This window comes from Pteropus vampyrus, unplaced genomic scaffold (assembly GCF_000151845.1).
Source record: "Pteropus vampyrus isolate Shadow unplaced genomic scaffold, Pvam_2.0 Scaffold128, whole genome shotgun sequence".
NCBI classification, from domain to species: domain Eukaryota; kingdom Metazoa; phylum Chordata; class Mammalia; order Chiroptera; family Pteropodidae; genus Pteropus; species Pteropus vampyrus.
In genome coordinates this window covers 2,745,201-2,767,921 of record NW_011888909.1, presented here as the reverse complement: position 1 = coordinate 2,767,921, position 22,721 = coordinate 2,745,201, and the positions used below count along the sequence as shown (strand labels likewise).

Sequence of the window (22,721 nt, the reverse complement as noted above, 5' to 3'; positions counted from 1 at the left end):
TGCATACCACCATGGACACTGGAACTTTTCTGGTAGAAAAAGGAAAGTACCTCAGAGATGGACTCGGAAGGGTGGTAGGGCCTTACCAAGTCACTTTAGTTCTTACAGCCTTTTTTCTTCATCTGTAGGATGGGGATAATAGTTAAGGGAAGTATTAAAATAATATGTATAAAAGTGCTTTGTAAACTATCAATCTCTAAAAATATAAGGTATTTAAGAGTTAGCTCTATTTGGCATCTCACAGATTAATTCTTATAGTTCTTAAATAATTTACATGCGATATCAAAAAAAGCAAGGGCCAATAGTTTAGATCATGCAATCAAATAACATTTTAAACTATCCCATAAAATTAGATTGGCAGAGGAGAACCCTTCAAATTTATTTGAATTTTCAAAATCTTATCTATTACTTAAAAGTAATCTATTAACCAATACAAACTTATGCTTTTTCTACTTATGCTACAAAAAAAAAAATGCAGACAGTGTGTGATTTTACTATGAAAAATAAAATTACTTTTCTTTAAGACGTTATGGGTCCCAAAGTGCCTTATCCACATCTCAGAAGAGACAGATCAATGTGCAGAGGACCAAAAAGAGTCTGCCAGGTGGATAAGACATAGTATCCAAAAGACTCTGCAAGCTCAGATCCCAGTAGGCATCAGAAAGTCCTGCCAGGTAGAAAAAGCACTGATGGGGAATCCAGATGTCTGCTAATGATCAGGAGTCAGGAAAGATTGCTGGCAATAATTCCAGAGAACTATCTACAGATAGTACACTCTTGGCAAGGCTTTGATTCGTGAGTCAAAGCAAAAGGTGGTCTAGCCATCAATTGGGGGGTTAGGTCAGGTACAGCAGACACAGTTGGCTGCTTCCCCAATAGCCATTCCCCTTTCTTCTCTGCCAATAGAACCATCAATGTGGTATGCGTCTGGTGCCAGGGGGAGACTATGACTGGTCTAAGCCAAACATGGTGATCTCCTTCCCCTATGCCAAAAGGCAAGTGATGCTGTTCCGGCCAGCAGGCCTCAGTGACAACCACTGGAGGCTTCTGGGAAATTTTGCCCTGCTAAAAGAGGACAACATAAGAAAGAGCCCCTGTTTTCACCTCGCTTTCTTCTTTTCTGCATTGCTCGGTTCCACATGAGGCTGTGAATCACACCTAGAGTTCCAGCAGCCATCTTGTGTCTGTGCGGGGACTCACTCCGAAACACTAAGACGGCAGAGTGGAAAGACTGAGGTGCCTGGGTCCTCTCTGACAAAGCACCGAGCCTCTTCAGCACGTCTGGTATCACCTATCTCCAGACTTCTTGTAATGAGAGAGAGAGTATCGTTATTTTTTAAGCCACATTCTGTTATTTGCTGATACCACAGGGCTCCAATCCTAGTCAGGCCAAGGGGCCGACTGGGATGCCAGTTGCTCAGCTGGTGTCAGCATGAGAGGAGAGGAGACACCTGTGACATGAAAATGTGGGGGACCAACCTCCTTCTCAGAAGTCCCTAACTTGGGTCTGACCAACAGCAGAGAGACTTGGCATGTGACTCAGAGGAGCCTCTGGACATGGTCCTGGCACTGCCCTGGGAAGGGTTTTAATTCATACCCAGTGCTCAGGGGTAACACTTTCCTGCCACAGTGAGCACTGGAGAGGGCCAGAGCTTTGAGGGGGCTGTGAAAGTGGGCTGGGGCCCACTTACAGGCACTGACAAATAATGCTATGGTGAGGGATGTCCCAAGTGCATGGGACCCTGCTGTTGTGATGGTTTTCCACCACAGACTGTGACAGAGTCATTCTTGAATCTGAGTTCTTAAGACACATATTGTGGGTGTCCAAACTCCAGAGACTAGTTATTTCAAGTCACCTGCAGTGCACTCGGGGCCCTGTTTTAAAAGTTCACTTCACTTGGTTGCATTTATTGGCCCTTCAATTGTCAGGAGGAATGGCTATTACTCCACGTAGTAATTTTAAAAAAGAAGTGATGATTTTTCAAGTAATTATCAACAAAAATGCCAAAAAAGAAGGTAGAGCCTGAATAACCCACAGAGGGAAACTACCAAGACAGAAAATAATGTGCCACAAATAACACCGCAAAAGCAAACTTCTTGGCAGACAAGGTGCTTTGTCATATCATACTCACCTTTCTTTAATAAACTGCCCTCTGTGGCTGTATTTAAATCATAAAAAGAATTTAATCTCATTTCTTACGCTGACAAAATTCAGAGACTATTAACTCTGCAATATATAATACTGTATATTCTTGCAAATAAGTAAACAAGTTTACTATCTCCTCGTTTTTATTTCTTTGCAGGAACTCCTTAGCTATTACAAAGGAAGGAGAATGAATGTGATTAATAAAAATTCTAAAAGGTAACCAGTATCATTTACAACTTCCATGTGTATGCTATGCCTTAGAGCGGACCTGTGAGCCAATGTCTGTTTCTGTCAATAAAGTTTTTATTGGAATACAGTGATATCTATTCATTTGAGGATCATCACTAGCATCTTAGGCTGCTTTTACATTACAACGGCAGAGATGGGTAGTTGCTAAAAGACTGTATTGGCCCTCAAAGCCCAAAATATTTACTACCTAGACCTTTACAGAAAAAGTTTGCTGACCCTGGTTTAGAGTAATGGTTATTCTTTTTCCTAAATTGACAAGTAATGTTCATTTTGACAATGCACCCAAATCCTGCAAAATAGCAAAGCACTGAAATAATTCTATTGTTCCATAACCATTAACAGTGATTTCTAGCTTATTATGGGCGGTGGTACAGAAAAAACATATACAATGGATTACATACAATTTCCAGGGCCCTGACTCTAAGTCCACCCGTTCTCTTCAACTCAAGAAACAAACTGCAGGGTAAGGAAGAGAGTCATAGCGAAGAATTAAATAATGTTGGAGGATGATATCATCATCATTAAAGCATATTACTGAAGAGAATCATTCTAATTTACAAAAACAGTAAGAGTTTGGAAATGCCCAAACCATAACAATCATTGGTAACAAATAACTAGAACACACTTAAAATTGATCGCAATGCCGCAGTGGCCCAACACCGTGGTTGAGAACCACTAACTTAAAGTAGCGATTTTAAAGAAACAAGTACAATCCATGATCTCGAGGTTGATCTATTAATTCATCCTTTCAACATGTGAGTGCTTACTGTGGGCAAGCTCTGTGCTAAGCATTCTGGAGTGCAAAGGCAACTGAAGATACAACGTTGGCTCTCAAGTGGTATGCACTTCAAGAGGACAGGAAATAATGTCAATGGATTATTGCCGGTTTGAGGGAAATGAAAAGGAAGTAAATCGAGGAGAGCTCCAGGAAGGAGCATTTGAACTGAGCCTTATGTGACAGAGAGAATTTTAATTGGCAATGGTGGGAGACCACTCAGGGAAGGAGTCTGGAGGGACCTGGGAGTCACAGGGGTTAACATCCTCCACCTAAACTCACAAAGTTAAGTACCGGGATTAGGATTAGAACAGGGTTCTGCAGTGCGAAGCATTTTTCAAAAGCCATTCACGAGGTTTTTGAAATATACTGAGTGGTAAAATTTCTAAAAAGGAAATATAAAAGTATGAGAGATAATGTTCCTTTTAAAATTGTAAACATTTTATTTAATAAGAGGGGAAAGTTGTTATATAAACTGTACTAGAAAAGGACAAAATCAATCAACCTGCAAAAAAATCCACCATTGTCAAGAGTCAAAAAAGATCTGAATATCTAAGAGTAAACTAGAGCCAACGTTTAGCTTACAGCAAAGGAAACAACCATTGATAAAACCATTACTGGAATTCGAAGCTACCCCAATTTTCTATGACTTGGCTCATTTGCCAATTGGAGATGTCTCTCTCACAGTGCCACCTTTCATATTTATTCGGATACTGGATCTTTAGCAGAAATAATGATCTAAGATCTCATATTAGTCTACAGCCATGCCACCCTGAACGTGCCCAATCTCGTCTGATCTCGGAAGCTAAGCAGGGCCGGGCCTGGTTAGTACTGGGATGGGAGACCACCTAGGAAGACCAGGTGCTGCTGTAGATGTTAAAAAAAAAAAAAGATCTCATATTTATTAACTTTTACGTTTAGATAACGTCAACTCCCTCCCCTCTAACGACTAAGTAAACTCCATTTTAACATCTTAAATAGTATAAATTGTTTAACTATTAAAAGTAAAGAGGAGGAAGAAGGCAGAGTACTGTGTTGTGACTTAATTCTGTTTAGCGCACCGCAGAGTAACAAAAGTCCTTTGTTATTCATCTCAAAATGGAGGTTGTTTGGTATATTGGTTACTATTATCCTGTGTTGAACACTGGGAGATATGTTGAAGGCAGTCAGCCACCACTTAGTCAATCTTAAGTAAATGGGCCTTGAAGCTTTCCCAATAAACATCTGATCACAGTAATACACATGGGATCAGGGCAATGTGCAATTATGATGGCATGCACAATAGATTATATGATCATAATAATCTGGCGATGTCTTCACTGCTTACAGATACACATAAACATCCCTTACTTCTAAAATGGAGGGCAAAAAAGTATGAGGGAGAAGCCATATTCAATGTTGTGTGTGTTCTTTGCGTTATATGTGTTTGCCAGTGTTTTCTGGGATCCAGAGGCCAGACAGACCAGGTTCTGAGCACTTCTGAATTTAGTGAAAACTCTCCCTACCTCATCTCCACGATATAAATCCTCCCCTCAGCTAAATCAATATATAGGCAGTCCCTTCACAAAGCCTTGAACTCTCCTATCTCATGAATTTGCTCACATTAAGTGAGGATGAGCACAAATAAAAAGTATGCACCGTGTTTCCTGGGTCTAGAGTTACCATCTACTGTCTGACCTTGGTAAGTTGGTTAACCTCTCTATATCTCATTATCCTTATAGCTAAAGTGGAAATAATAAGAAAACAATACACTCCATCTTGTAGGGTGTCTTCTGAGAGGATAAAGTAAGTTAAAACATGTAGAGTGCTTCAAACCTTGTCTTGAAAACAGTGCTCAATAAATGTTATGATCATTACGATCATCATTATCATGCCACTTGGACTTCCTCCTCCCTCATCTCTGTTAACCAAAATCCCTTCCTCGGGCCTCAGCCATGTATCCAACATGATTCCTCCGTCTCCTGATGTGAACCTAAATCATCTATCAATCAGCTGGCACTATTAACTTATATGTAGCGGTCACGAGTACAGGAAATTTTCTTATTTAGACTGCAAACTCCTTGAGGACAAGGACTTCTGTGTGTGTTTGCTTTGCATGTAGAATAAATCTGGTAAAATTGTTGGGTAATGGTCATAGAAGCTGGACGGGGGTATCTTGAAGTGAATGTTCACGGTTCTTATTTTTAAATAACATTCTTGGTAGCAACTGATAAGGTAGTTATTAGTGGTAGCAGAATCAACTGAAATGTACAACTGTTATCTGTTTTATGTTAAGAATTTGAAATGGAAAATAATGCCAGGAAGAAACTGGAGTGAGGATGAGAGTAAGAGCAAGAAGAAAGAGATTCGAGCTCTAGATCTGCAACTGACCACTTACATTCTTTGAGGTTCAGAGAAGTTAAACCACTGGCAAATTCCTCATCTACAAAGTGGTAGGTCGGAATCAGTGACCCGCAAGGTCCCATATAGACCCTGTTGGTTGCCCCAGTCAAAGCCTTTGAGTTTGCCGAACCCAGATTTTGTTTGGGTACTGTGCAGCACTGTTCTAGAAAGGTGACCTCTCCTCATTATAGAGGCATAGAAATCCCATTGGCCTTTTAAATGACTATTTTAGGAGCAGAAATAGGACCCAGTTCTAGCCAATGGGACCTAAGGGACACCTGCTGTAGGGCTTTCGGAAAAGAATTCCCTCCTGATAAAAAGAAGGATACATGAATAACCCTCTACCCTTGCTTCCTGTCTGTGAATGTAACTTCCTGAGGAAATGGTGACTGATAACTGCAGTGCCATCTTGAAACCATGAAGAGAAAGCTACGAGAATGGCAGAGAAGTCAATCTAGTGCTCCAATACAGTTACCAAGTTGAATTAACCAGCTCTTTTTAAAAATAATAACTCCCCCTGTTGCTTAAGCAATTTTAGTTCTCTTACTTGTCCCTGAAAAATTCCTGATTGTCGACATGCTAAAAACCCAGGCACCACACAATTGAGGCACAATGCTAGACTATGGGGAATTTGATACATAGATAATCTCTGATGACTCACAAAATCCCCTCTGGGACATTCTTAGATAAATGCTGCCCTGGCTGGGCCCTGCGACCTGGAATGCCATTTGTTTCTACGTAACCAGTGTTCGTTCTTCTCACTTTGACATGTTGGCTTCTTTTTGTAAATTGAGGCTGACATATACATATTCAGAGATTAAGGTTAATAGGAAAAGGTGTCTCCTAATTTCAAAACAGATCTAAACTCTCTATTTTCCACAAAAGAGGGCTTCTAATCCTTTACTAGTGTGATTATTTTAATAAGCTTGTTTTTCACAGTTACTATTGATTCTTTCCAAAAGTTCCTAACATTTACTTCAATGATTTCCTAGCTTGTCTACCATGTTTCTAATCTAAATATTCTAGTATGTTTATGTTGATGATCTGAGTACATATATTCCATTCGAGATCACAAAACTCTCATTGGCGTGAACATAAACAACATCGACCTGCAAACTTGTCACAGACAATGCAGACTATACAAGCAGAAAGCACTATACTCAGTCCTATCCCCTCCCTTATGCTGCCGATGAGGAATCTGAGGTCTGGAGAGGTGACATGCCTTGGTGAAGGTGACATAGCAAGCTGGTGGCATTATGGAGAGCAGGAAACTTTGGTGGTTTGATGGGAGTGACTGCAATGACACTGACTCTAACAATGGCGACTCACGTTCATCCTGGGCTGAGGACAGAGTGGGAACTATTCTAGGTTCTTTATGTGTTTTAATTCATTTAACTCTCACCAGAGCCCCCAGAAGAGGTAGGTACTATCATTATTCTGATGTTATAAATGAGAAAACTGAGACAAGAAAAAGGTAAACACTGGCCCAAAGTTAACTAATACTCAATGCACATGCAATCATCATTCAGCCATTTCTCATCCCGACCCCACTATACCAGGCCATGGGGTGACATTTCCTGAATGGCTCCTGTTGGTAGGTCAGTGGCTTGAACTGTGGTAAAACTAAGAACTATAACGAACTTCTCAAATCCTGATCTTCTTTACACTGTTTGTAGCTAGGGCATATAGGATGGTCTGAGTTCCAACGAGAGGCCAATGTTCCATTCCAAATGTATGTAGCACAGTCCTTATATTGTCAGTATCACCTGATTTCCTAGCATCCTAATGGCAGAGAAAAGAGAGGAGGAAATAAGAGTTGGTGGGAAGGTGGAAGAGGGGTTAAGAGACGTATAGGATAGAGAAAATCAGCCTCCTGCCCAATTAGTAGTCCTTGCCTGCTTACCAAAGTGAAAGTCCCAGGACACGTGCCATAGAGGTGAAGAGACATGGTGTGGCCCAAATGCCTTGTCTTAAGTTTGTGGAGAGAGTAAGGGAGAAGGCATTATAAAGCCAGCATCATTTTTCAAAGAGCCATCGCTATTTTCCACTTCAAAGTAGAGCTGGCCAAGCAAAGGTAACTATTTTTCTGGGTTTTTATTGTATTTCGAAGCAAACTTAAGTATGAAGAGTTGGAATGGCCTTTTGAGGGCATCTTGTCCAAGCCCCTTCGGTAGCTGCAGAGAAGCGAACCAAGGCCCAGAGAAGTTCAGTAGCTTAGCCCAGCTCGGAAGGTCCACACAGCCATGCAGAGCTTCTCATCGCTTCGCTGCTACGTGGTAGGAATGAGGGGACTGAAATAGAAGAGAGCTTTGGAAAGGGTGATGACTGGGGATTGAGCTCCTCTATACACACCGAGGGGGGCCTGAACATGATCCCCAACATGAAACCCAAGTCAAATAGTTGGGAATCCAATAAGCTGCTGAACCAAATCTACCTCTCTTGTAGTCTCTTCTGACTTCTCTGGGAGACTGTCCAAGGCTGGGCAATGCCGGGGTCAGGCTACAGACCTTGCAGCTCATCGCAGACACAGAGGTGGCGGGACTGGCCCTGAGTCCCAAACCATTCAGCCAGCCTGACAGCTCAACACAGCCTGAGAGGACAGCATTCGAAGTGGGCAAAGGGAGGGAACTGGCAAGGCCTCCTCTGATCAGATTGTTCAACAGCGTCTGAGCTGGCTGGCCTGGCTCGGCCCCAGCCCCAGCCCCGCTGCCCTGAGCCAGGGCCTTCTTACTAACGCAGGCCTCGAGCAGCAGCCCTGCACGGCCTGGATCTCCTGGCACTGCATCTAAGCCAATCTTGCCTACAGCTGTCAGCGGCACAGTCTGTTTGATGCTGCATGGATGGCAATGATTCAGTCATTCCGGGGATGCTTCCAAGGCAATGTTCTTGGGAAGGGGAAAAAGAATCCCCTTGGGGGTGGGGGGCAGAGGCAGTGGGCCACACTGCCAGCAGGCTGGCTCATCCTCATCTAAACACCATCAAAAGCCTGCCAGGGTGTTTTTGCTGAAACCTGGCAGTTGAATGGCCCCTGACAGTTGACTTGGGTCCATCCAGGTGACCTATTAAGTTGAGATGCACTCTTGACGGCTAACCTTAGTGGATGTGACGGCAAGCTCATGCCTACTCTAAATAATAAAAAATTATTCCTGACATTATTTAGGCAGAGAGGGAAATGGCCCCTTTGGTGAAACCCCGTGGACTTTGCCTTCACCTCACTGCAGAGGGCTGCTGATGCAAAGGCTGGTATTTGCCTGCAATCTTTCCCTGGGAAGTAATTAGTTTCCATTTAGAGGGATGACAAATTGATCAGGCAGGAGTCGCACTGAGCTCTGAATTGAAGCTAAACTGTGATGGCTGTGGCTCTGGCAAGTCAGGTTTGTAGGTCTGTCGATGCATTTTACAGTTTCAAAATTCAATCACCCAACAGCAGGAGAGGAAAGACACTGCTCTGAAAAGAGAATCAAAGCCTGCATTTCCTTCTGCAAGTTCATTATCGCCTCGCTAAAGCATGACGGTGGTGTGAAATGGGTTAGACGCACGGATGCTTCTGTTAACGGCCAAAGGAAAAAAAGTCGCACATCATTAGGAATGGAATAAACGATACTGAGGCACAGAGCAGAAATGATTTGATTAGTAATTTCCAGTTTTGAAAAGACCTGGAAAAGTACCAAATGACTATACAGAAGGTGTGATGGAGTTCTTAATTGCTATAACTGCTCTGGGAGACTTGATGATTTGTGACATAGAATACAGCACAGTACGCTAACGCTAATAACCGTTAATTAAATGCAGCAATGATATACTCTCAAAATGCACATACAAGTTACCATAATTTCTAGATTAAAAGCTGCACTGTCAGAAGCCAAAGGCAAAGAAAGGTGGAGGGAGCAAGAGACATCTCTCTTGCCTTCATGAGCAGGCCCCACGGTCTGCCCAGAACGGAGCGGGCAGAAAATACTATGGGAAAAAAAAAGACACTTAGCTGCAAAATGTGAAACGGTTCCTGAATGAAGCTGGCCCTCTGGAGGGAGAGTTATTAATTCCGAAAGGCTGTTGCTGCACCAGACCATCTGGCGCTGTGCGGGGAGTTCAGGGGCTGGTGCAGCTTCCGGTTGGGTCTGCCTCGCCCCACTGTGGCATCTCCCACTTGAACTGTCACCATGCCAGGTCCAAGACGTTTGGAGGGAAAGGGGGAAGAGAGGAACCTGGTGAGATCACGGGGCTCTAGAGTTTCAGATTCTCTCCTTTTCATGTCCAGCCCCCGACGAATGAGGGAGGTTACCACAGCCGATACTGGGGCGAGGGTGGGGGAGTGATTCACATGAAAGCCTCATTGGAACGGAAGATAAAAGCAGTCAATTAATCCCCCTCCCTTTGGGTGAAGAATGCTTGTGAGCCTGAAGGAAGGTGAAGAAAATGCTACTGCCTCCAACTCAATTATCTTGATAATGGCACACAGAGGAAGCTGGGACAAATAGAGGAATCCAGAGATAATTCAAATACTCCAGTTTAGGCCATGGCCTTAACTTTCTCATTAAGCTATTACTAAGGCCACCAGCATTTAGGAAACACAAGAGACCTGCCTCTTGGAGAGGTCAAGGAGCAAGAGAAATGCTTTTTGCCAGTGATTCAACCAACATCTACCGCACCCTCACTGGAATACAGAATCGAGTCATGCAAGCAACATACCAGGGAGGAATGCAACATGTCTTGGGGTAAATGTTCCTGCAATGAGGAAGAAGAACTGGAGAAAGTTTCCAGGAGGATGTGGCAACTCTTGAATAAGTTACAGGATTTGGACATGAGGCAAACCAGGAGAAGGGCACTGTAGGGGAGGAATGGCACAATAACTGCCCCAGGAGGGAACAGGTCGGTAGAGCGACTTGGGAGAAATCAGGTCAGCCTCGGCGTGAACAGGATGAGTGCAAAGGTGAGTGGAGGCAATTCACAGAGAGCCCAGAATGACAGTCAGATGTGGCTGCCTTTCATTCCGTAAAGGACAGTGGTAACCAAAAGAATCTGCGGTATCCTGTTTGAAAGTCTCTTCTGGTACCGCTCAAACGCGTCCTAAACAGAAAGCCTTCCCTAACTACCCTCTCCCCATCACCACTCTTCTATCCCTTCAACCTCCTTAAATTTTTCTTAGCATTTATCACTCTAGCCATCATATTAGACATTAATTTGTTCATTGTTTGCTTCCCCTTCCTCGCCCCCCCGCCAACCTCCTTCTCCATGAGTGACTTTATTTTGTTCCCTGCTGAATCACGGCACTTGGAACAATGCCCAGCACTGGTGCTCAACAACTATTTGCTGAACGAGACAGTGGGTGGGTGGATGGGAGATCAGCTGAAGCGGTGGTTCTCAAAGTTCTGTACGACCGGCAGCCTTAGCCCCACCTGGGAACTGGTTAGGAAGGAGCTTTCTCAGGCTCTACTGCAGATTAAATAAATGAATCAGAAACTCCTGGGTGGTGCCCAGTGACCTGTGTTTTAATGAACTCTCCAGGTGATTCTGATGCACACTTTACCGGTGAGAACCACCTGATTAGAGACCAGCACAGATAGGGAGGCCAGTTAGGAAGTCACAGCAGAGGCTTTTGAGACAAAGGAAGGGGCAGACTGGGCCACTCTTTTGAGAGGTAAAACACATAGCACATAGACATCACTGGGGAGGAAGAATGGGCTGGGATGTGGGACTCAAAGGCTTGAGTGTAGACAGGAGGAGTGATGCCTCTCTCACTGAGAATGGAGAGAAGGGCTGTCGTCAGTATGATGGACAAGGAAGTGGGCCAGCCAGGTTCAGGCTCAGCAAAGTTGAGTTTTCAATGATGAATGAAACAGCTTTGCTTCCAAGAGCTCAAATCTGATTGAAGACATGGATAGAGAGAAATTCAAGACAAACTCTGGTAAATGGCACCAAGTTTTATGGAATGAATTAAAGACCCGAAAGTGAAAAAAAACAACTATGAAGCTAATGAGAGAAAATGTAGAATGATATCTGTAGACTAGGGACAGATTTCTTAAACCAGACCTCTCAGAACTTATGTAAGACCAAAAAATATACATGTGTCACTACAGAAATATTAAGGGTATCTTAAAAAAGTCAGTACAGATAGTTAATGGATATAGATTAGAAAAAGATATCTGAGTGTCCAAAAATAACAAATGACCCATAGTCAGGATATATAAAAAACTACTGCAAATCAACAAGTCAGAAACTCAGAAACATGGCCAACTCACAACAATACTTTATACTGTCAAGTGGCAAAAACTAGAAATGTGGATAACAGCAAGTATTGGCAAGGACATCTGGAGATGAGAACTCTCATGCACTGCAGGTGGATGGTGAGATGAAGTAGCAATTCTGAAAAGCAATTTGCAATATTTACTGAAATCATTTGCAATTGCTTTATGACCCAGTAACATCTCCTGAGATGCATCTCAGAGCAACGATTGTAGACTTTCATAAATGGACACATTTTGAGGATGATCGTGGTGGTTGTGTTTGTCGTGGGGGAGGTGAAGGCAACCTTAGACATCCTTTACTAGGGGAATGCGTTTTATGTCTCCTTGGCTGCACAAAGAAGCAATAAACTTGTGTGCACACGGCAGCATGGACAAATCTTAAAGATAGTGTGAAGTGACAAGAAACAGAACTAAGATTGACAGCACATCACCACTTAGGTAAGCTAAACACACCTGCAGAGTTAACAGCACCTATTTGACAAGGTAAGATATCCAGCATGTTAGCCTGGGTGTCGGGGGTGGGAGAGCAGACCGGAATAATGGGGAAAAATTAAGAGATGCCTCACACAGATCTGGGATGACGGTGCATTCTGAAATGAGTAGTATAGTTAATTCAATTCTCTGACCTGAAAGCTCTAATTTATACTTATAAAGTAATAAAAACAGATTTATGGGAGAAATGCATTTCAAGCAAGGGTCTGATATGTCTTTCTAGGGGGGCGGGGTGCTCGTGCTATGCCTTAAAGGATGGGAACAGGACTTCAATTTATGGAGGTAACAAACATTCTGAGGCAGGGAGATGGGATAGTGCTGGGTATGACTGGAAACGCCTAGTGGACAAGTGTGACCGGAGCCAAGAGCAATGGAAGGTGGGAGGGAGATCAAAAACAATCATGGACGACTTCGGTGGTCGGCCTGGAAGCCCAGGAGAGATACGCCATGTGGCTGCAGCATGGGAGCGGGACGTGGGGGCAGGAAATTACAACTGGGATCTGGCAGTGGGAAGCTGAGCTGGCAAGGCCTGCCTGGTGGACACCTACACAATTCCGAGGTAGCAGCGCTGCGGCCCACATCTGAGCTTGCTGATGACCTTCTCCAAAAACAAGTTGTCCTTGTGGCTGTGAAAAAGTGTTTTACTGTTCTAGGCCCACACTCCTAGACAAGGGAACCAAGCCTTCTTTGAGTCCCCACCCACAACCACCACCGGTATCAATGAAAGCCTCTATATCTCAGTTAGTTGGTCTGTCGGTCTCCTACACGCACGCACGCACGCACGCACGCACACACACACACACACACACACAGAGTTAGGTGTGTACTAAGCAGAGAAATAGCGTTACACTCTAGTTCATCATGGAATTTCTGCATCTACCTCCAATTTCTATTAGGTAAGCAAACCAGTCCCCCTACCTTATGCAAGTTCCCTACTCCCCAACCCCTGTGAGGTTGGTTTAGTTTATTTTAAATGACTCAAGTGTTGGGGATCTAACTTTTTCCCTTGAGGAATTAAGACTGCTAGCAAAAATTTCCTGTTTCATCCTAAGCTGTCTTCCTACCATCCGGGCTGCCATCAGCCATTTATTTTTCGTACGGGCACCAAGAAAAATGTTTTCAAGTGTATTTCCTAAAGAGATGAATGTCATGACACATATACATCCATATACGATTTATATCATGGCCTCCCCAGAAAAGAGACCACAACACTCCCCTAGCCTCCAAAAGGCATCCCAGGGGATTAAGTCTGCTCCAAGTTAAGAGTATAAACATTGTTTTCTTTTTTCTTTTTGGCCTGGCAGCCTTAATCCCTTTAGAAGGGCTCAGCCATCATTACAGAAGAGGACATACCTAACGTTTTCAAGTTTTGCTCTAAAACAGGAGAGAAAACACTCGGAAGAGCACAAGGGAAACCCCAAAACCTCTGCTACACGTAACTGCGCAAACAGTACTGATGTCAGTCTTGCAGCCCCGTCAGAAAGGAAACGGCAGGCTTTCTTCCCTTCCCGTTTCCAACAGGGAAACGGAGGCAGGTAAATGTGAGGTCATACATATGGCCGCTAAGACTGACCTAATGGCCTGTCTTCAAAGTCCAACTGGGGATGATTGATTCCACATTTCTCTTTGAGCCGGTCTTAGAGGGAGAGGAGAAAAGGTTTAAATCCTCCTTGGGTCAGTGCATTTGCTCCAAACTCAAAAGCAATTATGTAGTCCCTTCTCGAAGCTGAGAAGATGATATTTCATTTGGTTTTATCTGAAACACAGATTTTTTTTATTTTCTTTCCTCTAGTGAAAGGGCTATAAAAGAAACAAGAATTTCAGTGTGGTGGTGGTGGCAGCAGCAGGGAGTGGTAGTTGGGAGAGAGATGCATGAAAAATTATACTTTGACATATATTATGCGCTTAATCTTTTGTGGCAACTTTTTTACATTTGTAAGAGTTATGGATTTTAAAAGTCAGGGCTAAGATGGCTTAATGAGCATTCACCCCCCTGGAAGTAGAAGTGGGGCTGATGCGTGTTAGTCAGCTGTTAGCTTTATTGCCTCTCTCCTGTACTAAAAGTGACAAGTTGAGCACATTATAGAGAGCTCAGATGTGTTATGCAGATGAAGCCTGCAGCAATATCTGCCTGCTCTCTATTATTTATGATGTCTATATAATACAATGGACTGAGATTTAAGCCATTGTGATGCAGTTTGTTTTCCAGGGTGCTAAAGTACAGAACATTTTACAGAGAATTGCATCTCTGTTACATATTAATCAAATCCATCTTACATGCAGCTCTTACACTGTAAACTAAAGGGAAAAAAAGATTAAAGCGCTTGGCTTTTCCTCAGCTGTCAAGGACTGGCAATAAAATAATAATAAGGGCTTCTAAATAATGTGTGTGTGACAGGCCTGTGCTCGCTCGCACAGTCCTTTATGGAGGTTAACTACAAAATAAGTTCCAGTGAGTGATCGGGAACAGGCGTGTAATACTGTAATGCCAACGACGGCATAATTCTTGAAAAGTTCATTTGCAGAAAATTCTTTGACTTGATGAGGCAAAGTTTGGCCTCTTGAATCATTCTGCCACGGTGTGCGGCATTTGCAGAGTTGTTCTGAAGTTTACAATCCTCGCACTTTTGAACTCGCCTCAGCTGCACTCCATTAAAAACGGAAAGCTCCATTCCCTGGTACCCAGGCAGGGGTTTACTGTTCGGGAAGTCATGGGAAAGTGGTTTTATGATGGGGTACGTACAAAGGCTGCGGAGTTCTGTGGTCTGGGCAGGATTGGGGGATTATCCTGTTTTTTAACATGAAGGTGACGGAGGTTTGTTGTTACTTCGGATTTTGAGAGGAAGATGGCGAATCTTGGTAATGAAAGTCTGGCTGTCCGAGGTTCTTAAGGTGGGTCCCCCAGTCCCTTCATCCAGGAAAGCAGTACACGGCAACTCATGAGACCTCCATGCCTTTAGTTTTAACCCTCCAAAAAAAGAATGGGAGTAACAAGTGTCATTGCTGCTTCTCATTCTTCCCCAAAGGAAGGGAAAATGCCTGCTTGCCAACCTGGGCCCGACTCGCCTCCGGCTCAAGGTAATTTCTAAAGAAAGGAGGGAAGGAAATGGCACTTGGAAGCACTCACTCAGTCTGCCAGGGAGTTATTGAAGAGCCTGAATTGACTCCTTTGTGGTAATCTGCAGACCCAACACAATGGTTTCTACCCAAAGGCTCAAAGTACAAAATTTACACCATTATCCCCTTGCCTACCATCTAAACGTACCAACTCCCAAATATCCCTACTTAGGGAAATCGCTTATCCTCCCCAGGGTCTGCTTTCCTTCCTCTCGCGTGGAAAGAACAAGGCCCACTTCTTCCCATCTCCTAAGGCCTCACAAAGAGGGGTTCTAGAGTTGGGTACCGTTATATTCCTTCAGTTTCCTACGTCCTTCCACTTCTCTCAAATGAATACCTGTTATACAAATTATTAAAATTACGGCGAATGCTACTTTTAAAACAATTCAATTCATAAATCTAATAAGCAGCGACTGAGTGCCTGTGGTCTCCAAAGCTCTGTGCCACTTACTTAGATCTTATGTATCTGAATTTCCAGTGACCATTCTGAGATCTAAGCAGGGTGGCATATGTGCAATGCACAGTGGTTTTCAACCTTATCTACACAAATATCCAGGGTACTTTTGAAGTAACGTTAATGGCCAAATCCCATCTCAAATTGGTGGATTCACAAGCTCAGTATTTTTGAAACCTCCACTGGCAATGATAGAGCCAGGGTCGATAACATGCACAAAGCATAATGGTTAGGAACAAAGACTCCCTATGGAACTTCAAAGCCACTATGGAATGAAGCTGAACTGGATCAGACGTCCCGCTCCGCCATGTTATTTAAACTCTAAGCCTCAGCTTCCTCTTGTGAAAATTGGGATGATAATAGAATAAAACGATACATAGGAATCACTTACTGCTGTCTGGAAGATGGCAGGTGCTCAACAGATATAAGTATCATTTTTTCCGGAACTTACTGCAAATTGAAAACAATGACACCATCTTCTTATGAAATACTGCAGGTTAACACAGTACTTTAACAGGCATCAATTTAACTTTATCCCCACAAAAACCATGGAGAGGATGTATGGTTATTACCATTTTACAGATGAGGAAACTGGAGTTCAATGCTTTCCCAAGGTCCCGCAGAGGTAAGCGGAAGAGGAGGGCTTGAACCCAGATTTCTTGATGCCTACAGGTTCCACCTCGCATGGCTGCCAGAATTAACTACACTGTCAGTGGCTGTGAGCTGTCTCCATGGCAGTCAGCGTGAGTGTGTCACTTAGAGCAGTGGTTCTCACAGCACGTCAGCGTCACATGAGGGGCAGTTTAGACCACAGATTGTGGGGCCCCATTCCTAGTCAGAGAGTCTGATCCAGGAGGTCGGGGGTGGGGGTTGGGGGGGGCTGAGACTGTATGTTTTAATAAGTTCCCAGGTGGTGTCCATCCCACTGGTGTGGGGCCAGACCTTGATAATACATTGCCCAAGGGTTTGTGAAAGGACGCGAAGCTGCCACGTCACAGCCTGGGCCACCTCCTGTGACTAGGCTTTGCCCACCCCTTTCCAGTATGCCACTGCCTACTAGGCAGGCCACACCTCATCTTTCGGTCTCTTCCTTGAGAGTTTGAATCTGAGTACCTGCGGGGTTGTGACAGACCTAGGTCTAGTTGGCCCAATCACTCCTTCTTCCAGAGAGCTGCCAGTCCCCTGGCATGACCCCTGCAGGGTGAAGCCCGGCCCGAATGCTCCAAAGGCCAACACATGAATAGAAGCAGAGCAGCTAGGACCTCTCTGCTTCCTGGATGCCATTTCCAGTATAACTGGCTGAGAGAGTCTGAGTGCTCTGCATTTCAGCTTCTACCCACCTGGCACATCATCGACCACCCCTCAAAAGTCTTTCCTAGCCTCTGCCTTGGGCCTAGCATCACCTGAGAGCATGGTACAAGTCCTTCTGTCTGTAGTCAATTAAAGTAGAGAAAGTAAAATCTGCAGTACTGAAAGAACCCAATTTACCCTTCCCAGAGGATTCAGAACCATTTTCCAGCAAGAGTCCTCTAAGAGAATCCAAGAATTAAATAATGCTCTTCTCATCTCCCTTCTCCCTACCGCCTATCACCTTATTCCTTTCTCCTACTCCAAGTGCCTAGGGATGTGTACGTACATAGGACTCACCTCTACCCTTTTCCTGCATCCGGACACTCCAGGGAGGAGAAACGACCCTGCTAGGAGCTTCTAAGACCCATTTCATTGCCCTCTCTGTGTGTGCTGTGCCTGCCAAATGCACTTTGGAAGGGCTTAGGAACCCAGTCCTTCAGGCCCTGAGATGAAATTCCCTTGAAGGCTTGGAATACAGCCTGGGGAGAGGGCTGGCCCCTCTCTCACCATGGTCCTGAAGATGCGCAAGAGGTAACCTATCTCCTCCATAAGGCAGCACAATTTCCTAGGATCAATATCTACGAAATCTTCTGCCTTCATAATGTTCAGAAGACATCAGTAGGAGTCCAGAAGGTGAGTCACAAAGTTGGGTGGACACAGAGAAGAGGCACATCCAACTGCCACATCCCTGGAAAAGGCCCATGTCCACGTGGCTCATGAAAGAAACTCACACAAGCTGTTCTGTCGCACAAGGCCTGGGGAGCACGCAGAAGAAGCCCATCTCCAACACGGCATGAAAGACACCAAAGCACTATCCATTTTGGGGGAAGTGTAATTCATAAGGTACTCAATAGTCTGCATCTTAGAATCACACTCTTTTAGAGCCAGATGAGATTGCAGATGTCACTAACTCCTAACTCTCTTTTAGCAGATAATGGAGGGAATGGTGTGAGGTTCAGTGACCCACTCAAGGGTTCAGTTACTCGGCAGCAGAGCAGCAACCAGGTGCCAGGTCAGCTGACCCTAAGCTACAGCACTAAGCTGCCCAAGACCAGCATGTCTAGAAAGCAAACAGGGTTTCTGTAATGTGTAGTTCATAATCTGCCTTCACGTACATTTATCTCATTATACTTCTCACTGCTTTGGGGGAAGCTGCAACTTATTCCCACTTCACAGATGAAGAAGCCAGAGGCTCCAAAAATTTGACAAGTGGTTAGCTAAAGTCACCAAGCTGAATGAGACGGGATGATGGACCACATGGGCCCAAACCCACATGGTCTTATTCCTAGCCTAGTGCTCTTTCCACTCCTCATGGTTATTCCCCTTGACACTGGGACGGGAATGGTCATGGCGGAGACTGGATGACAAGGTGATAGGGCCATGCCAACAGCTAGCTCTGAAAGGCTCACACTTTATAGCTCACGGGATTGCCACAGGTCCCGCCTGTGCAGCTTAAACCCAAAGGTTTCCTTCAAGCATATAAAGTTATGACCAAGGCTGGGCGTGCCACACAGCAAGTGAGGGATCAGGGTGTCCACCGGGTGGCCAAGCAGGCAGCCAGTTATGTGAGGCACTTCGTGCTGGCTCTCCCCTCTGCCTCGGCTCACTCCCTCAGCTCCTCAGAGTCCCGTCTCACACGTCCCCTTCTCAGTGGGGTCTATGCCTCACCGACTGTAAATGGCACCCTTCCCACGCCAGTGCTCCCAACCCCGCCTCCTAACGCATTACGTACTGATTACGCGTCTTGTCTGCATCCTACCTCAGCTCCATGGGGGCAGGGACCTTTGCTTGTTTTTCACTGATGACATGTCTAGTGTCCACAATAATCCTGACACACAGAGACATTCCATAAATATTTTTTCCCAAACGTTTTACTTTGAAAAAATTTCAAAACCTTCAGAAAGACAGAAAGAATATAGTAAACACCCATCACCCTTCACCTAGATTCAACAATTATTAATATTTTTCCACATTTGCTTTCTCTCTCTGTATGTGTGTACATGCAAATACACACATGTATGTATTTATACACATACCTATATTTCTTTTTGGTAAACTATTTTTAAATTAAGGAAAGCAAGTACTTCCTAAAAATAAGAAAATTATTGCATCCAGAGATTTCAATCGATACATTATCTAATATGCAGTCCACATTCAGATCTCCCCAGTTGTCCTCAAAATAGCCTTAAAAATAAGTTTTTAAAAATTTTAGACCTCGGGCCCCTAAAGGATCAGGCATTGCATTTGTTCCCATGTCTCGGAAGCTGCCTTTAATCTAGAGCAGCGCGACCAACGGCTAATGAGTGAGTGAATGGGAGAGTGAGCCACACACTACGACGGAAGCTTCAGAGCTGACCTAGCAGAGCCAGTGGGGGTCCTGGGGGGGGGCCCTCACCCTGAATTTTCTCTATACCTCGCTCTTCCACGTTAGGTGCCCCCAACGTGTTCACACAGGATGTTTCACGGCCTGCCCCCACAAAGGTCCCCGGACTGTCATTTTCTTGCCACCTCCCAGCCCCCAGCCCGTGTGAGTTTCCATTATCTTTCAGCATGGGCTTTTCTTTCTCAAGGTACAGGGCTTTTTCTACTGTTCTGGGCTCACGGTTTTAAAAATACAAATACACAGAGCCAAATGTGTGGCCAGGCCGGTGGAAACTGTAAAGGACCAGCTTGAAACTGCCTGTAGGGCAGGGGGATAACTGGCTGCTTGAAGGCAGTGTGTTTTGAGTCACCAGCGGGGCTTTGTGCCCCTGTATCCCACAGAAGGCTGTTTGCTCTACAAGAGCCAACCATGGCTATTATGATGCCATTAATGGTGTGAGCTGTGGGACGCTCAAAACGCAGGAAAACTGTGCTCACGGAGAGGGCAGGAGGAAGAGCCCAGGAGAGACATAAAAAGGCAATAGGATTTAGAGAGCACTCTTAGGAGAGAGGAGGGGTGATGGATGGAGTGGAAGGGGGCGAAAGGAGGGGGACACATGCGAGTGGGGAGGAGGACAAGCTAGAGATGGGAATGAGAGCAGCAGGGCGTCAGAGCCCAAGATTCACGGGACAGTGTGGCCCCACGGGAGACGAACATGCCAGAAGACAGCAGGCCCAGGACGAGCCTGGGGAAGAGAGCAGGGAGGGTTCAAGGAGGTCAGAGAGCAGGATCAGGAAATCAGAAGTCCACCTCCACCGGCTCCCAGGGTGAACGGGCAAAGGCGAAGGGCTTTAATGAGAAACCAGCAGGGTTTCCCTCCTTTCTCCTTTGTGAAATCTGGGGCCATGGTTATGAACCAAGAGGAAACCAAATCCCATCGCTGCCCCTCACTGGGGCCTCTTTCCTGCCTGCTGTTCCTCACTCAGTGCTCTGCACTAATTATTGACTCACCGCCATCCTGACAATGGATGCTCTTGATTGCTTCCAAGTATGACTATACATTCTGAATCACGTTTACCTAGCAACTCCCTCCACCCCTCTCTGACCCTTTCCAGTATCACTGGAGCCTGGAGTTGGTTACAACCTCCACTGTGGATACTGACCATCTAATTTCCTAGTCTCTTAGGGGCTCTAAATCCAACCTCCTCTGACCTGCCAGCAGGAGAGATGACCTCACATTTGTCCTGCTTATCACTGGTAATAACCATTAGGGACAATGGCAGGCGCTCACACCTGCTGCCCGCTAGGATGGCAGATCGGGTCTCCACAGGAGGCCAGAGATGCAAATCTCCTTGTCCTTTTCATCACAGGGTCACTCCCAGGCACTCTCCCACATGGACATCACCAAACCAAGGGATGACGGGAGAATTAAGCCAAAGAGACAGAGTGCGCCCTGTCCCCCCTCCTCCCAGCAAGTTAGCAAACACCGGTCCAGAGGCTACAAGCAGCAGCACTGATTAAAAAGCATTTCGCTGTAGACCCCCTTGCTGTGGCCCAGCCATCTGTGCGGAGGCTAAGGCTCAGGACACGGAGCTAAGTGGTGCCGACTGCATTCTGGAGTCTGCACAACCATTTCTCCGTGAGAAGTGATTTTCTGCAGCTTGGGTGTTTTCGTGGCTGCTCTTATTGTCTCGGAAATGGTGCTGTGAACATCTGGGACAGAACCTGGGGTCACTGTGGGCACAGCGCCCCCCATCCCACATCCCAGGTTCACAACTACTTCCCTTGCTTGCCTCTCCTCCACGATGGAAAGACCACTGAAGGGTCTCTGAATTCCTCGATCTGAAGGCCCCGTTAGGCTCTTCCTCCCCACACAGACCAGCGCCCACAGGCCCCAGGCAAGCCCCGGCCTGCATGGCCAGCCCCGCCCTTGCATTCTTTCTGAGGCGAGCCAGCAGCCCGAGCAGCCAGCAGCAAGCCAGGCCCCAGCCCTGCTGTAAAGTATTAACTCATACTGAACACAGTTTGTCTCCGAGGACCCTCTTGGCCCCTTCGTCATCCTGTGCTGACATTTTAATCGTGCTTTTGTGGGAGCTGGCTGGCAGTTTGTCATCAGGAATGGCGCGGCGAGGGGCCAGAGCGGGTTGCTGGCTGTGGCTGCTGCTGAGGGAAGCAGCCCATTCTGACAGACTGAGCAATAATCTGAACTTACTGCGCAGAGCCTGTGGGACACCAGCCGGGCCGCTTTATCTTCTTCATTAAAGTGCGCTCAAAAAAAAAATCCATTTTCCTTTAAAGTCTCAGGAACAGATGGAGTAAAATTAATTGCGCCATTAAGTCCCGATAGACAATACCAGAGTGGTTTTCTTTCAACTGTGCATGTGTGTTACAAAGTGCTCTTCGTAAAAGGCAATTACTGCAACATTTGCCATAAAATAAAGGTTGCTTTAATGGGCAATAAACACAGGCTTCAAATTTTGTATGAAATGGGTCTCCAAAGGGCGCTGTTAGAGGCAGCTCAAAGGCACGACTGACTTTAGTAATTCTGCTCCGGCTTCGGCTCAGCCAGTTCCGAGAACAATGATTCCCCACCCTTGGATATATTCTGATAGAATTATGTCTGTGATGTTCACTCGCTGCATGGGCCTCTCCAGCCAGATTGTTCTGGTCAGCAAATGGCAGGCAGCAGAGAGAGAGAGAGAGAGAGAGAGAGAGAGAGAGAGAGAGAGAGAGAGAGGATCGCTAGGGCATCCTGGGGCAGTACCCACTCTTACTACTTGAGGAAGGATCCCGTTAAAGTGACAGGCCTGGTTCAAGGCGGTTGGAGAACACAATTTACTTGTCTTCTGTCTCAGAGGTCTGGTGAGAGTTTCTAGTTGATTCCTGGAAGTCAGGCTCAGTGAGAAATCTATATTTATGTATATTTAGAGCCCTTTAGGACAGAGATTTGGCAAAAGGGGAAAACAGGCTGTGCTTTACAACTGAGACGAAAATGATGATGAAGGTCTGTGAGCAGATTGATGACCAGGCGCTCCTGCCTGAGCCCAGCTTTCTGCTCCTCGGAGGAGAACACTGTTTAAGTGAACCCAGAGAGCACGGTGGAATACAAATCTCTAACAGCTTAAGTGGAGGAAGCCATCTCTCCGAAC

The 22,721-nt window shown here is 45.3% G+C and overlaps 1 protein-coding gene and 1 pseudogene across 13 annotated transcripts in view; one reads left to right on the top strand and one right to left on the bottom strand.

The window, feature by feature from the left end:
* AUTS2 (AUTS2, activator of transcription and developmental regulator) overlaps positions 1 to 22,721 on the bottom strand; it is a 1,087,944-nt gene that overhangs the window by 124,010 nt on the left and 941,213 nt on the right. The window lies entirely within an intron of this gene.
* Positions 3,925 to 4,043, top strand: LOC111744150 (annotated as a pseudogene).